Here is a 16,155-nt window from a genome sequence, read left to right on the forward strand (position 1 = left end):
CTCAAAATGACTGCGAAGGCAAGAGGCTTAAATCCACAGCAACATATTTTGCAGTTATGAATGATGGAATGATACATTGGGAGATGCAGTCAAATGAGAAACCAAAAGCATTTTTTGTTGGCAAGTACTGGCTTTAAAGAAAAATATTGACTCTAAAGATGAATAAATTATTTTAGCATAATACGGCTTCCAACATTGGCATATACATATAGTCCTTTTGGGGGCAGGAGGAGCAGTTGGACGGCGACCAACAAGAGAATCTAGCTTCTTTGCTCGGTTGAGATATGAAATCCATTTCCCCACTCCCGATTCTACATTTTCAGTTTTTTTTTCCTGAGTCAAGAGAAAGTTCTTAAATACGGAGATGAATAAAAAAAATTTCTATCACAGAAAACTTCGATTAGACACAAAGTGAAGATGAAAATAAAAATTTCACACAGAGAGAGCAGAGATATGATTCCAAAAAAAAAATGTAGCAGGAAATTCAAAACCAGCAAAGACATATGATTCCATTTTCTTCATGAGATCCCTCTTAAAGTATCAAATTTTATGTAAAAATGATATAAATTGAACAGGCATGATATGAGATTCAGTGGACATACCTTACAACATACTGGTACTATGATGTTATATACACATTATATACAGAAACATATATACCTACATAGGTGGGTGTATGCGCAGAGAGAGAGAGAGAGAACCTGAAGGCTTAAGAGAAGATATATAGGATGGATCAGAGTAGGGGCGAACTGCATTGATGCGAGACTTCAAGGTTCGAGGAGCTAACTCTAACGAGAAAAAAGATGAAGCGATCGAAGAGGCTCTTCTCATTTTCTCAATTCGTTCAGCATCTCGCTATGCTATCCAATGATTTCGGAGATAGAGCAACTTCGGCTCGGAATCATCTTCAGTTTGACTCCTTTTGGTTTCCCAGCGACGCCGCCGGTGAGAATATAAAGGAAGACGTTGAAGAGAAGAGGGATGAAGAGATGAAGAAGAAGAGAAATGATGAAGCACTCAGTCAAATAGGAGAACTGACAGAAGGGAGGTGGGTCGACGGCGACGGGGGTGCTGGGTAGAGGGAGGGTCGACAGCTACGGAGGTGCTGGTCAGAGACTGGGTTGGGGGAGAGAATGCGAGGGGGGCCTTGGGTTTGAGGGAGAGGATGCGCGAGACGAGGGGGAGAGTGGGCTGAGAGTGCACACGGAAAGACGACGACGAGGAGGTGCTGGTGGGGGGAGAGTGCTGACGACGGAACGACTCGGGCACACGTTTGGGGGAGAGGAGCTCGAGCTCTGTTTCTCAAAAATCAAATTTGAAAATACTGAGAGAGAGAACGGAAAGCTGGCGAGAATTTGGTCATTTAGCCAGCACCATGTATGGTGTGCGTTCGGCTGATCCTAAACAGAACTGCTATGTAGAATTATTCTTTCTTATATGAATTAATCTTAAGATCAGCCACTATTTCAGAATATCCAGAACACACCTTACGTGGAGGAAGTGAAATTCCACTTCTCTCCCTACGCAGCAGACCCCACACCCCACGGTCCCTCTTCCCTCTCAGATTCAAACCCTCGACCCATCCCCCCCTCTCCCGCGAACCCCATCCGGCCCCCCCCTGAAATCATCCTCCACCCCCGAAACCCATCCCCACCCCCAAATCCATCCTCTCTTCCTTCCCTTCCCTCGCTCGCCGAACCCATCCCCACCCCCGAAGGAAGTGGCGGCACTAAACAAGTAAGGGCGTCTGGCACTAAACATAAACACACCGTCTCCAGGCGGCACTGGGAAGAGGTACGTGACGGCGAGTTCCTGGATGGAAGGCGGGTGGGTTTGGGTTTCGCGGGTTTCGGATCTGCTTTTCACCGGTCATTGGGTTTCGCGGGTTTCGGATCTGCTTTCCACCGGTCAATGACCTCGCGGGGACAAGCGAGGCTGACCAGACAGAGTAGCGTGCCCTCAGTCATGCTGATGGGAGACACGGCGTCGGCGGGAGGCTCTGGGCGGTGATTGCACAAACGGGTTGCCGTCGAGGGGATGGGTTTCGCGGGACAAATTTGAAAGCAAATGTAGTCCTGAAGCCAATGTTTTGATTTGAATCAAAACGTGCGTTTTGATTAATTGAAAAAAAAAAAAAAAAGCCACGTAGGGTGTGTTTTGGTGTACACCGCTACAGTGGCTGATCTGTAGACGGACTCTTGTTGCTGTTGGGCGAAAAACAGCCCACCAACAGGCTTGCTACACGTAAGACAAAGGAATTTGTTCTACAATAAAATGAGAAGCAGCTGATTAATTCTTCCAAAAACCCGCTGCACCGAATACGTTCGAAACCCACCCTTCCCCTTCGCGCCATCGATAATTTGTCTAAGCAAACATGGATAGATGATGGTCTTTAATTACTAGAAGGTATTTTTTGTTTCTAGAATCTCACATAAGCTAGCATTCGCATTCCTTCTTCAGCAAAGATGCAAGTCATCGGTTCTGCTATGGAACTAGAGAAGCACCATGACTACCACCACCTTCTTGATTCAGAATCGGCTTTGCCTGTGGGAAATGATCTGAAGAATGGAAGAAGAAGAGAAGGAGCCTCAGCCACTGTTATGATGCTGATTGGTGGAGACATAGAAGATGAAGATAAAAGAGTTAGGTTTCAAGAACAAGAAGACTTCAGGGCAGATTGCGAAATGAAGGAGGAGTTCGGGCTTGAGTATGTCTCCAGCAGATGTACCAAACGGTGCAGTTTCAGCAAGCATCAAGGACCAAAACGACATCACTTCAGTAATGAGGAAAACGACGTAGCTTAAGTAAGTTGGGAGGGTTTAAATGTAATAAACCGTTAGTATAAAACGGTGGGCTTTGGCTTTAATTCTGGAAGTTAGTTAGGAGGGACTTGCATGTAATTTCCTTTGAATCTGCTAAGTATCATGCCAGAATGAGTGGGGAGGCCATTCTGGAGCTTTTATCTTGTAGCTGAATACTTTTCTATGGAGGAATTGGGGACCTCGAATACCCCAAGGCGTATGAAGATTTGAGGTATTTTCAGCACTAGTCTATCATCAACTTACTATCCTGTTCTAGCATTTGTTATATAATCTGGAAAAAGTAAGGGGATCCTTACAGCCACTGCAAGTGAATCCCACAAATCCAAGCTCCCGAAGGGTATGCCTGTTCATAGGAAGGCTTATCTGAACAAATTTGCTCTTGCTGGTGCCATTTTGGCTTCTACAAACTCTATTCTATTGGGCCATGGTATGATTTCTACTTTTACGTCAATTATTTTGAATTTCCCCTGATCTTTTCTGAAGTTTCCACAAACCAAACCATTCATAATACCCACAAATCCAAAAAAGATTAGATCTTTAAAGTTTCAGTTTTTGTTTTGGAACTAGGAATCACTTTCCAGTTTCCATGTGGAGATATTGGGGCGATGAGTACTGGCGCAGAGCTCTTCATCAGGGAGTTTGGGTAAGGGATGAGATATGGTGTAGATAAGTGTACAGATAATCACATAATATGTTGACGTGGCAAAATGACATTGGAGGGCTGGTTATGGCCGGATACCAGACCGGCTGAGGATTTTCTTATGATTAATGATACTTACACAACACATTTAACAACATATTTCATAATATATGTTGTAAAATAATGGTATTTTTGTAAAATGATGTTAGCTTTATAAGATATTTTACAAAAATATCCCTCAATTTAAAATATTATTATGTAAAATGTTGTGAAGAGTAATGTATGTTTATCATTTTTCAACATATTGGTATAAGGTGGACAAAGTCCAGTGAAATATTGGTAAAACAATTTGTTGTTTTGTTTCCTTACACTCAGGGATCTTCGTTAGCTCCTCCAAGCACCATGAGGATTATGCATAATTTGGAGATAATACAATAATAGAAATCATTGACTCCTCAATAGTTTTGAGAAGTGTAGGTGAAATTGTTTTTCCTCTTTCAAGATCTTTGTCATTTTTGTAGGTATGGATTCCCTTATGATTTAGAGCAGGGTATAGATGGGCAATAAAAGTATCACAAGTATTTTCTCTTCTAAAACTTAAGAATACATCGTAAGACCATTTAAAAGTGGTAGGGGTAGAAGACGAGGAAGAGGGTGAAGTACCGAATGCCATTGAATTGAAGAGGTGTATGCAATTCTGATAGAGATAATTAAGACATCCACTCTCTTTAAATAGAGGAGAGATGCAGCTTTGCACAATTATTTATTGGGAAAGGAAAAACAAATACAAATAGAAAGAAAACGAAGAGAAACTTCTTGGCAAGCGCCTTTGGAATTTCCTGTTGGTAGGAACGAGGTCGTGTATGCGTATTAACAAAGAAAATCATTTACTTTCAAAAAATAAAATTAAAAAAAGAAAAGAAAAGAAAAGCAACTTCTTCGTAATTTTTGAAACACTGAACGTTTTGATTACGAAAACGTATCATCAGAACCACTGAAAGAAAAAACATGCTTACAAAGCCCCACACACGTGAAGCTCACACAAAATATTAATTTTAACAAAAATTCTACGTATAGTAATTTTTTTATATATATTTGTACACTCCAGTGATATAATTAGTTATATATTAAAAAAAATATAATCCAATCAATTCTCTCTCTCCCCTTTTCCAAGTCACTCAGCACCCTCGAAGTAACCACCCAGAAAGCGCAAAAAGCTAAAACGACAGACTGTGGTATATTGAAAAGATGGCAACAAAACGCACGACATTGGCCCCCCTCAAACGAATAGCTTCAATACACTCTAATGCTTGTTTGGTAATAGATCTCGTATCAAAATTCTCATATAATCTCATTTCATCCAAATTTCATCTCATTTCTAAACATAATTTGAATGTAAATATTTTCAAACTAATTATTACAACTTCTTCAAACTAATCATTACAACCTTCCAATACATTCAAACAAAAAATAAAAAACAATTAAACTTTTTTAAATCTCCAAATAAAAATAATATTATTAATTATATTATAACAATATTTTAATTTTATAATATTTTTTATTTAATTTTTTCTCTCATTTCCCAAAATTTAAAAAATACTCAACTCAAATTATTTCACTACTATTCATAAACTATCTTACTACTATTCAAAAAATTTTCATATTATCTCACTCTCCAAACCAGCCTTAAAACACAACATCCCATTTATTCCTTCAAACCGCGTCGTCACGGCACCCTAGCGAGATTCAACTTCTTCACTACTTCAATCCTTCAACAGACCATTGCGACAGCTTCACTTCATCCCCTACCCCAACTCACCCAGTTAGGTTCCTAACATTCTCCCCCCCTTAATCGTTATGCTCCAATACTGCCTTTGTAGCTGAGACAAGTTTCTTGTCTTCAATTTTCTTGAGCCCACCATAACATGATATTCATCGATGGCAGCATATCAAAATAAATCTTGAATTTTGAAAAGCAATTATGCCTCTCTTTCATGCTCCACCACAATAACATTGTCTCAAAAGAGATGCCATCAATCTTTTCTAATATATGAAGCATGTCAGATGTGTACACTAGCTCCTTGGACATGACAATTGATACCTGGATCTCCAAAGCAATGTCTCGAACATTATCACTAATTGGACCATATACATCAATGGTCAATCCAGTGGCTATATATGGTACTCAGCATTCAAAAGTCAGCCATAGCAAGACCATGCATAGCAGCTAAACTGAAACTAACGTAGGTGCTAACAGCAATTGAAAAGATAGGAATATTGACAGATTTGTAACCCAGTGCAAGGCCAAAAATGGCCTTAATAGCAACTCCCCGCCTGGTAGGAGTCGACAACATCTTTATGCACTGCTAGAGTAGCACTCAGTTACCAATCCAATAATTATAAGTCCAGCCCAACGACCAACACCCACACACCAGAAGAGTTCCTAATTCCTTACAACTCTTTGAACATCAAAATTGTAAATTATGAAGGATGATGGTAGGGTAATCCAGCTATCAATCAGAATTTCCATGGTCATGAGAACAATGGAGATAATGAGCTGCCTCTTCAGTGTTGGTTTAAAAAAGCGTTCCCAAACATCACCATAGCAAGGCCTAAAAATTTTAATGGCAATGTAAAGAAAAAAAAGACCACTTGCAGCAAGGAGCAAGCCCATGGCTGCATCTGATCTGAGTGCTATAATGAATGCCTTTCTAACACCCTTTACCATCTCATCATATTCTGCAATTTGGTTTCCCAATGATGAATGTCTATCTAAAGCAACCTGGAGGCTTGTAGGCCTTGTTTAAGCTGGTTTTTCACCTTTGCGTGTTCTTTTCTCTCTTTGGCCAGAGCTTCTGGGTAGACCTCAACTCTAGATCCAATAACAACACTGAAAAAAATTTCTTCTATAGCAAACAAATACAGGAGGGGCTCATTAATATCTATTTCACATGTTGGCCTCCTTGCGATGGCTCAACCAGTTTGGAATCCTATTTCCTGGGAATATAATTCTAGTTCTTTCTCTACAACATTCTTTCATATAATGTCAACCCTATTATACGAATATAACAAATTTTCAGCAATACAATTAATTAGCTATAAACCAAGGTCAGTCACAAACACGTATAAAAGAAGAGAGAAAAAGAGACATAATATGCCTCATCCCATGAAGGAGTCTCTACATTCACAAGCAGTTTATGCATCCGAACAAGTCAATCCATATCTCCCATGCATTGTTTTCAAAAAATAGTTTTAATAGTTCTGAAAACTTTCCAATGGCGTGCATCCATGAGCTTCTACCTCTCCTATACTCAATGGAAGATGCAAAATTTCTTCAAGTTGCTTTCAATTATTCATTCAAACAAAGATGCCGCAACCCAGCAAATCTTTCAATGCTTGGAGGAAGGCTAACAGCATCACTCCCTCTTAGATCTAACTAATGCAAACTGGAAAAGTAATTACACTTTTTTTAAATTCAGCGATTAATGTTGGAGAGATAAAATTGTGATTTCGATTTGTTAAAAATGAAAATTGAGATACTGATTTTGCAACTAATCCAAAATTTTCAGGGTGGCTTTTGATCAGTTTAGGTGTGTTTTGAATTAATGATCTGATATACAAAAATATGGATGATACGTTTGTTTTGCTTTTCACACACAACTCTGCACGTCAGCTGTGAAATGCTCTACATGTGCTTAGATACTCTGTTTTTTTTTAGCAGATTGGCATACAAGAAAAAGCGCTAACAGATACCTGAATTTTATTAATATATCCTCACGACAGAAGAATACCTTTTACAAGAACGAGCTTGAAGGTTACAAAGGACAATCCTAAAACCAAGCTCATAAAAAACCTAAGGCCTATGAATAAACAAAAATATTATCCTTATTCATAAAAGTTCATGCAGAGAAAAACAAAAAATAACAATAATAATAATAATAAGAGCAACAACATTAAAAGAGATTCTTGTTTCCTCATAGAACTGATTAAGTAGTAAAAGTCGACAAAAGTTCAGGATTTATTGGGCATGGGCTACACCAAGATCTGCCATAAATCATCACATAATTTTTTCATACTATTCCAAACTTCCACACAAAACATAAAAACAATATACCTTTTTCATCTAAAATAGCTAGGGACTAGCTTGAAGTTTACCCTTCATTGTAAGGCACCAGAGCATCCCATCCACAATAAACGGTCTGAGTCCGTCCAATCAAAGCTTATATGTTGAATGCATGGGCCTCCTCTCGAAAGCTGAATCAGTTTGGAATCTTCTTTCCTGGAAATAGAATGCTCGTATTGCTCTACGTCAGTATGCCCAATGTCGTTCCTTAGAATGTCTTTGTTATTCGAATATAAACAAATTCTTAGCGGTGAACTTTTGGTATCACAGAGCATCAAAAAAGTCTACCCATGGATTTATAAATGGAATTATTCCGGCTGTTGTTACATGGCAGCTATGGACTCATAGGTGCTGTGCTAGGATGGAAGGTAAAGTGGACTCGGTGGAGGAGACATGGAGGAAAGTAAAATTCTAGCTTGCCAAGTTAAGTGAGAAAAATTGTGTAAAGCAGTGCCTGTCTTCACAAGATGAGACTATATTAGCTGACTTGAATATTCACTCAAGGGGCCGACACAACCAAGTATTGAAGGCTGTCTACTGGTGTAGGCCGAAGCAAGGCTGGATTAAATTTTTTTTTTGATAGATATAAGGCTGGATTAAATTAAATACTGATGGAAGTAGCAGAGGCAACCCAACCATAGCAGGGGCAGGGGGTTTACTACGGGATCCTCATGGTAATTTAATAAAAGCCTTTTCCTTTCCTCTTGGTAATGGAACAAATAATTATGTAGAGTTTATGAGCTAACTTATAGGGGTGAGACTCCTATGCCAACTCGGACTGAATAACGTGGAAATTGAGTTGGATTCAATGATAGTAGTCAATTGGCTCCAACTGGCTAAGTGTCCTGTCTGGTACTTTGAGGATTATTGGGATGAACTTATGAGGTTACTAAGAGGAAAATGCTTCACTATTTGTCACATTTATAGACAAGAAATGCTCCGGCAGATTGCCTGGCTCGCTTGCATCAAATAATGGTGCTGCTATGCTGTCTTGGAGTCAGTCGGAGTTGGTGCCTCCCCTGTTAAGAGGCTTGTTAAGAACTGACAGAGCTGGTCTACCTTACATCAGAAAGTGCTGATATACACGGAGTTTTTTTTTGTTTTCTTTTGTGGATATTGTTGGAAGGTGGCCTAGCAATTTTTTGTGGATATTGTTTAGACTTGTAACCATGGTTTCCTCCACCACAAGTGAGGCTTTAGTAATAGGAAAAGTATAGTTGCAAGCACAATTGTGCACTAATTTGTGCACCAATGTGATATGATTGGTCAAAAAGTAGATTTTATTGAAAACAGTGTTAATTTAAATTTTAAGTATGAATAAATCAGTGTTGGTACACAAATTAGTTCGCAACTGTGCTTATATGTAGCAAAACTCTTAGTAATATAATCGGGGAAGGGTCACTTGACATGTGGCCGCTCGGACTCTTTGAAAAAAACAAAAAAAAAAAAAAAACAAAGTCATGCACATACACGTTGAAAAGAAAAGAAAGAGAAGAAAAGAGACATACCTCTTCCCATGAAGGAGTTCTCATATCCAGCAGCAGTTTATGGCATCCGAGCAAGTCAATCTTCATCCACGTGCTTCAACCGTTTCCATACAAAGTGGAAGAGGTTGAATTTCTTCAAGTTGCTTGCAATTGTTCAAACAAAGGTGTCTCAACCCATCAAATTTGTCACTTTGGGGAAAGATAACAATATCACTCCCACTTAAATCTAACTTATCCAAAGTGGGAATGTAATTAGCATCCGTGAAGAAAGTTGATTCTGATAGCCAACATAATCGAAGACTTAAAAATATATAGCGATGCATGATTTGTGCTCGAGGAACCATCATCCACCTCCACCTTTCCAATGTTTATTGGTTGTGAACAGCCGTCGAGTTTGAAATTACATAAACTCTGCAACTGAAAGATACATTTTTTTTTTTATAGGTAAAAGTAAATTTTATTAATGAAAAAGGCATAGCCTGAGTACACTAGAGGTATACAAAGATCATGCCAGGTTACAACTAAGAACTAGTGAGAGTTACAAGCAAAGTATGGAGATACATAGACTCTAATTAATGAAGGTAGCTCTTTTATACTAGTGTCGTGTGTGTTGCTGCTACAATGCCACCACTGGAGGCACTGGACTGCCACAACTAGGGGAGGTGGCCCTTTTTTTATTTAATTTTTTTCTATTTTATTTATCTTAATTAAGTTTAAGGGGATGTTTGGAGAGGGAGATGTGATGAGGATTTTGTGAATAGTAGTGAGATAGAGCATAGTATAAATGGGCAGTAAAAGTATTGCAAGTATCTATTCTTCTAAAGCTCAAGAATACATCGTGAGACTATCTAGAGGTGGAAGAAGAAGATGATGAGGAAAACGGTAAACTGAATGCCATTGAAGAAGTTTATGCAATTCTGACGCAGATAAGACGTCTGCTGTTGTTAAATATAGAAGTAGATGGCAAGATGCAGCTTTGATTACGAAAACACGTTGCTGTTTTAAATAATATTAATACTACCATTAAAAAAAAAGGCCTAATTAAATAAGCAAAAAGTGATTTGAAATCTTACATCAAAATTAAGCAACAACGTCAAATGTCTTGAAAACATGCTTACCCGAAAAACTGTGAGAAACTTTGAGACAAGACTCCAAGGATCATAGATTCATATATATGCTGACCCTAACATCAACAGCCAACAGGGAAAAAAGCTCCACTTAAATAACAATGATTTGTGGAAATATACAAACAAAGATGATGTTACCTATGCAAGCTGAGTTTCGGGTGCTCATGTATGATCTTTTGCATTTTCTTCATACCATCATTAGCCTTCTTGCAATGGTTGAACCAGCTTGGAGTCCTTTTTCCCAGAAATATAATATTGCAAATGCTCTTCTTATATCTGTATATCCAATTTTGTTCCTTAGAATTTCCCTATCATACGCATATAAAAAACTTTCAGCAATGCAAGCTATAAAACATGGTCACACAGAAACACGTATCAAAGAAAGAGAGAGAGATATACCTCATCCCATGAATGATTCCTTATATTCACAAGTAGCTTATGCTCACTTAAATCCCTTAAATTGTTTTCCAAAAATAGTTTTCATAGTTCTGAAAACTTTCCAATGACGTGCATCCATGAGCTTCTACCTCTCCTATACTCAAAGGAAGATGCAAAATTTCTTCAAGTTGCTTGCAATTGTTCAAACACAGATGCCGCAACCCAGCAAATCTTTCGATGCTTGGAGGAAGGCTAACAACATCACTCCCACTTAGATCTAACTTCTGCAAACTGGAAAAAGTAATTACCTATTGTGAAGATGTCCGAGTCTGAAAGGGTACAGAATCGAAGACTTAAAACTAATGGTGCCCGATTCTGTCACACGTACAGAATCGAAGACTACTCTCGCCGCCCCAACTTATTGTGGCTCTTGACACTTGTTAACCTTTTACGGTGATAGTGAGCGGCCAGAAAATAGAAAAGTGTTTCGTATAGACGAAGTATTAGCGGCAACTATTGGTCTAAGTTTCAAAATCAGACATATTTGTTCTCCCCCATCCCAATACTCTGTCTTTTGTTCTTGTAGGGTCTCTCTCTGTCTCCCTCTCGCTGTGCCCACCGTCTCGGTCGTCACTACCCATTATTAGCTGCTTTTTATTTTCCATGTTTTGTTATGGGTTTCGGTGTCAGAGATATGTATAGGGGTGAAGGGAGGAGAGGAATAGATTAGACTAGAGAATTGTAATTCCAAAATATTTCCAAGAGGTTGGATTGCTTCAACCAATCCATTGGCTACGTATGAATGAATTAATCGTATGACATTTTCACCCATTTTTCATCTTCCATTGCTTGATAATTCTTATTAGATCTGTTTCCATAGCCATTTCTGCAAGAAGCTTAATCTCTAGGAGCTTAACTTTTGGTATGTAGAGCCTACAATCTTGATGGCAGAAGGTACATGCTTCAAGCAACAGCATGAAAGTCTCCAACAGCAAGTGGATTCCCATGAAGAAGGCCTACAAGAAGTTAAAGAGAGGTTAGATCAGCTCACAGATATGATAAGAACTCTAGTTAACAACCTATTGTTAATAGGGAGCTTCAAGTGGGTATGGAGTACTTAGCTAGTACAAGGAAATCATTTAAACCAGCATCTGACAGAGGCATTTACCCATTTGGGGGATTTTCTAATCTTGGGGCACATCAGGTGAAGGAAGCAACAAGGGGCCATGAGTTTCAGCCCCTACCAAGAGGGTATCTTAAACAACCATGGATGAGAAATGGAAAAATGTTTTTGTTACAATTGTGATTAGAAATGGAACCCCTCACACAATTGTAAGACCCCCAAGACTTACCTATTGCAAGGCAATGAAGAGACAACTGACAGCACTGGAGTTGAAGAGGAAGTTGCTGAAGTAGAAACAGTAGAAGCCAATCCAGTTGTGACTGTTGAAGCTGAACCAGAAATTTCATTAAGTGCCATCACGGGTACACCTAGCCCTAACACTAAGAGGCTTTTAGGGAAAATTGGAGAGGAGCAAGTGGTAATTTTAGCTGACTTTGGTAGTATGCACAATTTTATGGATCCCTTGATTGCACAGAAATATGGGCTGTGGGTGGATAAAACTTGTAAACTTCCAGTCAAGATAGCTAATGGTGAGCTGATACACAGCAAAGGATTCTGTAACAGGGTTACAACCAGATTGCTCCATCTTTTTACTTATTATCTTTGGGAGGGTGTGATGTTGTTTTGGGAGTGAGTTGGTTGGAGACTTTGGGCCCTATTATGGGGAATTTTTTTTAAATATGTAGTTTACATATCGAGTCAAGAATGTCAGTTTACAGGATATAAGCTTTTCTTTCTAAGAAACATACAAAAATGCCCAAACTATTTTTTTCTTATTGTTTGTCAAAGTTTCTTCTTCGTCTCCCTAACCTCTTTTTTTCCTACTTTTTTCTTTTCTGCTGGGTTACATCACCCCTAGTCAATCAAACAACTTTACCCTAGCATACCTAGCATATGACCCAAAATAAGACAAAAGCAATTCTGAAATTAGCACTTTTCCCCAAACTTTTTTCTTTTTCCTTTTTTTAATCTCAGTTTGCAAAGTAGTGGGATTGAACCCCACCTGTTGTTGCTGTTGCTGTTGTGGTAACTCAACCTCCCATCTTGCCCTGACTATGGCTACATCATGCACCGGCACGTACACCTAATCACAACAAAATAGTGTCATCATTTACAACCAAACAACCCTTATAAGAACCATACACCTAGATAGTATACTAAGAAAGATTCCTATATAGTGTTATCTGTCTATCTGATGCACTGAAAATTGATGCTAGTGCTATCTGTCTGAAAATTGATGTCTCTTTCAAGCAAATAAATCCAAGAACTAACTTGTAAGTGTATTGTTCTTATTGGTTGCAATAAAATAGATGCTACTGCTTCTTTTCATTTCCAGACTTTTTAAGTGCAGCCATTTAAAAATATATTATACTGTTAAATCTGACTATTGGCATCAAGAGCTTCGAGTGGTATTTTCAAGCCAGAACATCTACCATGTCCATGCCATTTATTTAATAAGAGATGTGAATTGTATAAGATTCTCAACGGCATTTATATAAGTGCCAATTCTTTGTTGCAGCTCATTACTATCACATTGCATCTCATTATTGTATTTCATTTGCACTTCTCACAATTTTTATTGGCTTAAGAAACACTTCTCACTTTGCACCCTTTGTTATTTCTGTGGTTTTACAGCTTTAATGTCATTACAGCTTAAATGTCATTACTGTTATAGAATTTGTTTATGGTAGTATGAGACCTTTTTTATTGGCTGCTATTTTGTGGTTTTTTCAAATATTGGGCTGCTTTTGCTGTTGCCTATAAAGAGGAAGCTGTTGTTGTTAAAAAAATATTTAATTATTATAGAGTGTGATGGCTAATCTAGACTTCAAGTTTTGAGTGATTAGCTAAAATTAAAAAAAAATTACATATTTGTCAAATTTTTTAATATTGGAATGGCTTATCCAATGCCAATACTCTAATAATGACATCATGGGGCTGTGATCAAAAGTGAAAATCACATGGTTTCAAAGATGGCCATGTAAGATGGACATAATTTATCAACAAAATGCTTATAGATCGTAATAATAACTAAGATAAACGGCTACAAGAGAGAGAACAAACAATGCCATGCAATTAAGTAATTAGATAAAACTACCTCCCAATTTCAACTACAAATCTCCAGGAATGGGCTTAACCCAATCAAGGGCAAAAAGATATTACCTTTCAAATGAAACCCTTTCTTCTCAAATCTGCCAATGATATCAATTCTTGCCAACTTGAAACGCAAATTTTAAAAGTCCTAAATAAAGTGGTTCTAGTCTGAATTAAGTACTATATCTAATAGATGGCATGAGAAAACAAATACTTGTTACTAAAAAGTAAAATAGAAAATGATTATGCATGCTTTCTATTAGAAATTATAAAAGCATGAAATTCTTCTTTCTGTGTGCACAAGCAGACACATTAATTTGAAAAGAGTGACCCACGGAATTTCATCTGCACAGGAAAAAAAAACCCTTAAAAGAGATTATGCGGGTCGCACTGACATCTTCATATCTGCAGATTCTTCATACATACTTAAAGCTATAAAATTCCACATGAACAATTGTTTGTAGCATGGACAGCGAATTGAACTCCTCCAATTTATAAAAAAAAAAAAAAGAAAACCCCACAAAATCTCAATAAATGCATCATCATCTCGATTATGATTCCAAAGAACATAACCGAGACAGACTACCCTACCCAATCTTGGAGCGGTGGTTGTTCGTATTCGAGAGCGAGATGGCGCTGCCTAGAGATGTTCGAGAAGCTTTGTGACATTGAAAAACAAGGTCAAATCCCAGTATGAATTGGTGAGAAAACGCAATGCGGGAGAAAGAAAACTGAGACATACCTTGGTACAGCTGTGGGAAGTCGTACGATCGGCCTCCCTATTTGAATCGAAATCGCAAGTAATGGCGCAAGTGTCAAAGAAAACATTGCACAAATGAGGCTGCTATACACTCGAGGCGGTCCCGGATAAAATGGGCCACAAAGCCTAGCCAGCGGTAGACTAGACTGCAACATCGGTTGGGATTGGTCCTTGTTCTCATCGTCATTCTCTAATTCTATTGTTCTGATGCCCATAGTTGAGGAATGCCTCTTTTGTTGAATGTACCAATTGGGGCTTCAAGTTGCAATCATATTCATCACGATGCCTCGTGCAATATCATGATCATCCATTAAATCTACCCAACTTTCAATTTCTTTAATGCATCAAAATGGGCACGGCCACCATCTTCGTGGAGCACACCAACATTAGTATGATCTTTTGCCTTCTCTTCATGCTTCTTTAGGAAATGGACCCCAACACTTCTAAAGACCACGAACCATGCATCACATTCGAATGTAAACCATGAAGTGCCCGCTTCATCTGAAGGCAGCACAAGGCATCCCATCAATACCTGGTCTGAGCTCGTCCTATCAAATCTCATATGTTGAGTACATAAGACATTCCAAATCCATCCATAATGTATTCTAACAAAAATTTTAGTCTCCTCAATTTCTGGGTTGATCCAAACTTCAAATCCAATAACAACACAAAAAACAATCTTTTTTATGTCATCCCAATGCTGCGGCTCATTAATACCTATTTCACACCATTTATTCTCGTGGCCTCTTTGCGATAGGTAAACCAACTTAGAATCCTCTTTCATGGAAATATGATGCCCATACTCATTCCTTTACATCAGTATGCTCAATGATCTCTCTGACGCTTGGAGGAAAGATAACAATATCACTCCCAGTTAGATCTAACTCAACCAAATTGCGAAAATAATTAGCATTCGTGAAGAAATTTGATTCTGAGAGGCAACAGAACTGAAGACTTAAAACTAGCGATGCCCGATTCGTGCTTGAGGAGGAACCAATTTCATATTCCCCTACCTAGACAAAAGATGGCGTGGATTCATGTGTACCACCCTCCTCCTCCACCTTTCCAATGTTTATTGGTTGTGAACAACTGTCGAGTTCGAAAGAACATAGACTTTACAACTGATGAATGCTAGATGGGTGAAGCCCATGAAGGTTTTTGCAGACTCTTACAGATAAACATAGAAGCCGAGTAAGATTACCAATTGATGAAGGTATCTCTTTTATACCAAAGCGGTTTAGATATAAGGATTTAAGTTTAGAGAGGTTCCCAATTGATGAAGGTAGCTCTTTTATTCTAGTGTAGCTGAGATTTAAGGATTTAAGTTTAGTGAAGTTCTCAATAATTCATGCAGGTATAGTTTTGAAAAATACCATTTTACACTCAATCTCGGGAAAGTTGTGAAGACTAGAGCAACCATGGAGTCGAAAAAGCCTGCTTAGAGATCTTAACTTGAATCTATTTGGAAAATTCCTAAGCTTGCTGCATCCTTTAACAAGGAAAGTCGAAAGTTTATAAAGAAATCCCACAGAATGATGAATCTCAATTAAATTCTCATATTGAAAATAATAATGATACCTTGGGATTTAGGCCGTCTAACT

At 38.3% G+C, this 16,155-nt stretch overlaps 2 long non-coding RNA genes and 1 pseudogene across 2 annotated transcripts; 1 reads left to right on the top strand and 2 right to left on the bottom strand.

The window, feature by feature from the left end:
• The first annotated feature begins 1,613 nt into the window (after positions 1 to 1,613).
• On the top strand, positions 1,614 to 3,726 carry LOC122299141. The gene is made up of 2 exons (XR_006239602.1): positions 1,614 to 3,249; positions 3,390 to 3,726. It is a non-coding gene; the product is annotated as an uncharacterized LOC122299141 (long non-coding RNA).
• Positions 3,727 to 5,178: 1,452 nt separating this feature from the next.
• On the bottom strand, positions 5,179 to 6,918 carry LOC122299135 (annotated as a pseudogene).
• Positions 6,919 to 7,415: 497 nt separating this feature from the next.
• LOC122299146 lies at positions 7,416 to 8,784 on the bottom strand. The gene is made up of 2 exons (XR_006239607.1): positions 7,577 to 8,784; positions 7,416 to 7,506 (listed from the first exon to the last, which is right to left on the bottom strand). It is a non-coding gene; the product is annotated as an uncharacterized LOC122299146 (long non-coding RNA).
• Positions 8,785 to 16,155: the final 7,371 nt, after the last annotated feature.

This window comes from Carya illinoinensis, chromosome 16, assembly GCF_018687715.1.
Source record: "Carya illinoinensis cultivar Pawnee chromosome 16, C.illinoinensisPawnee_v1, whole genome shotgun sequence".
NCBI classification, from domain to species: domain Eukaryota; kingdom Viridiplantae; phylum Streptophyta; class Magnoliopsida; order Fagales; family Juglandaceae; genus Carya; species Carya illinoinensis.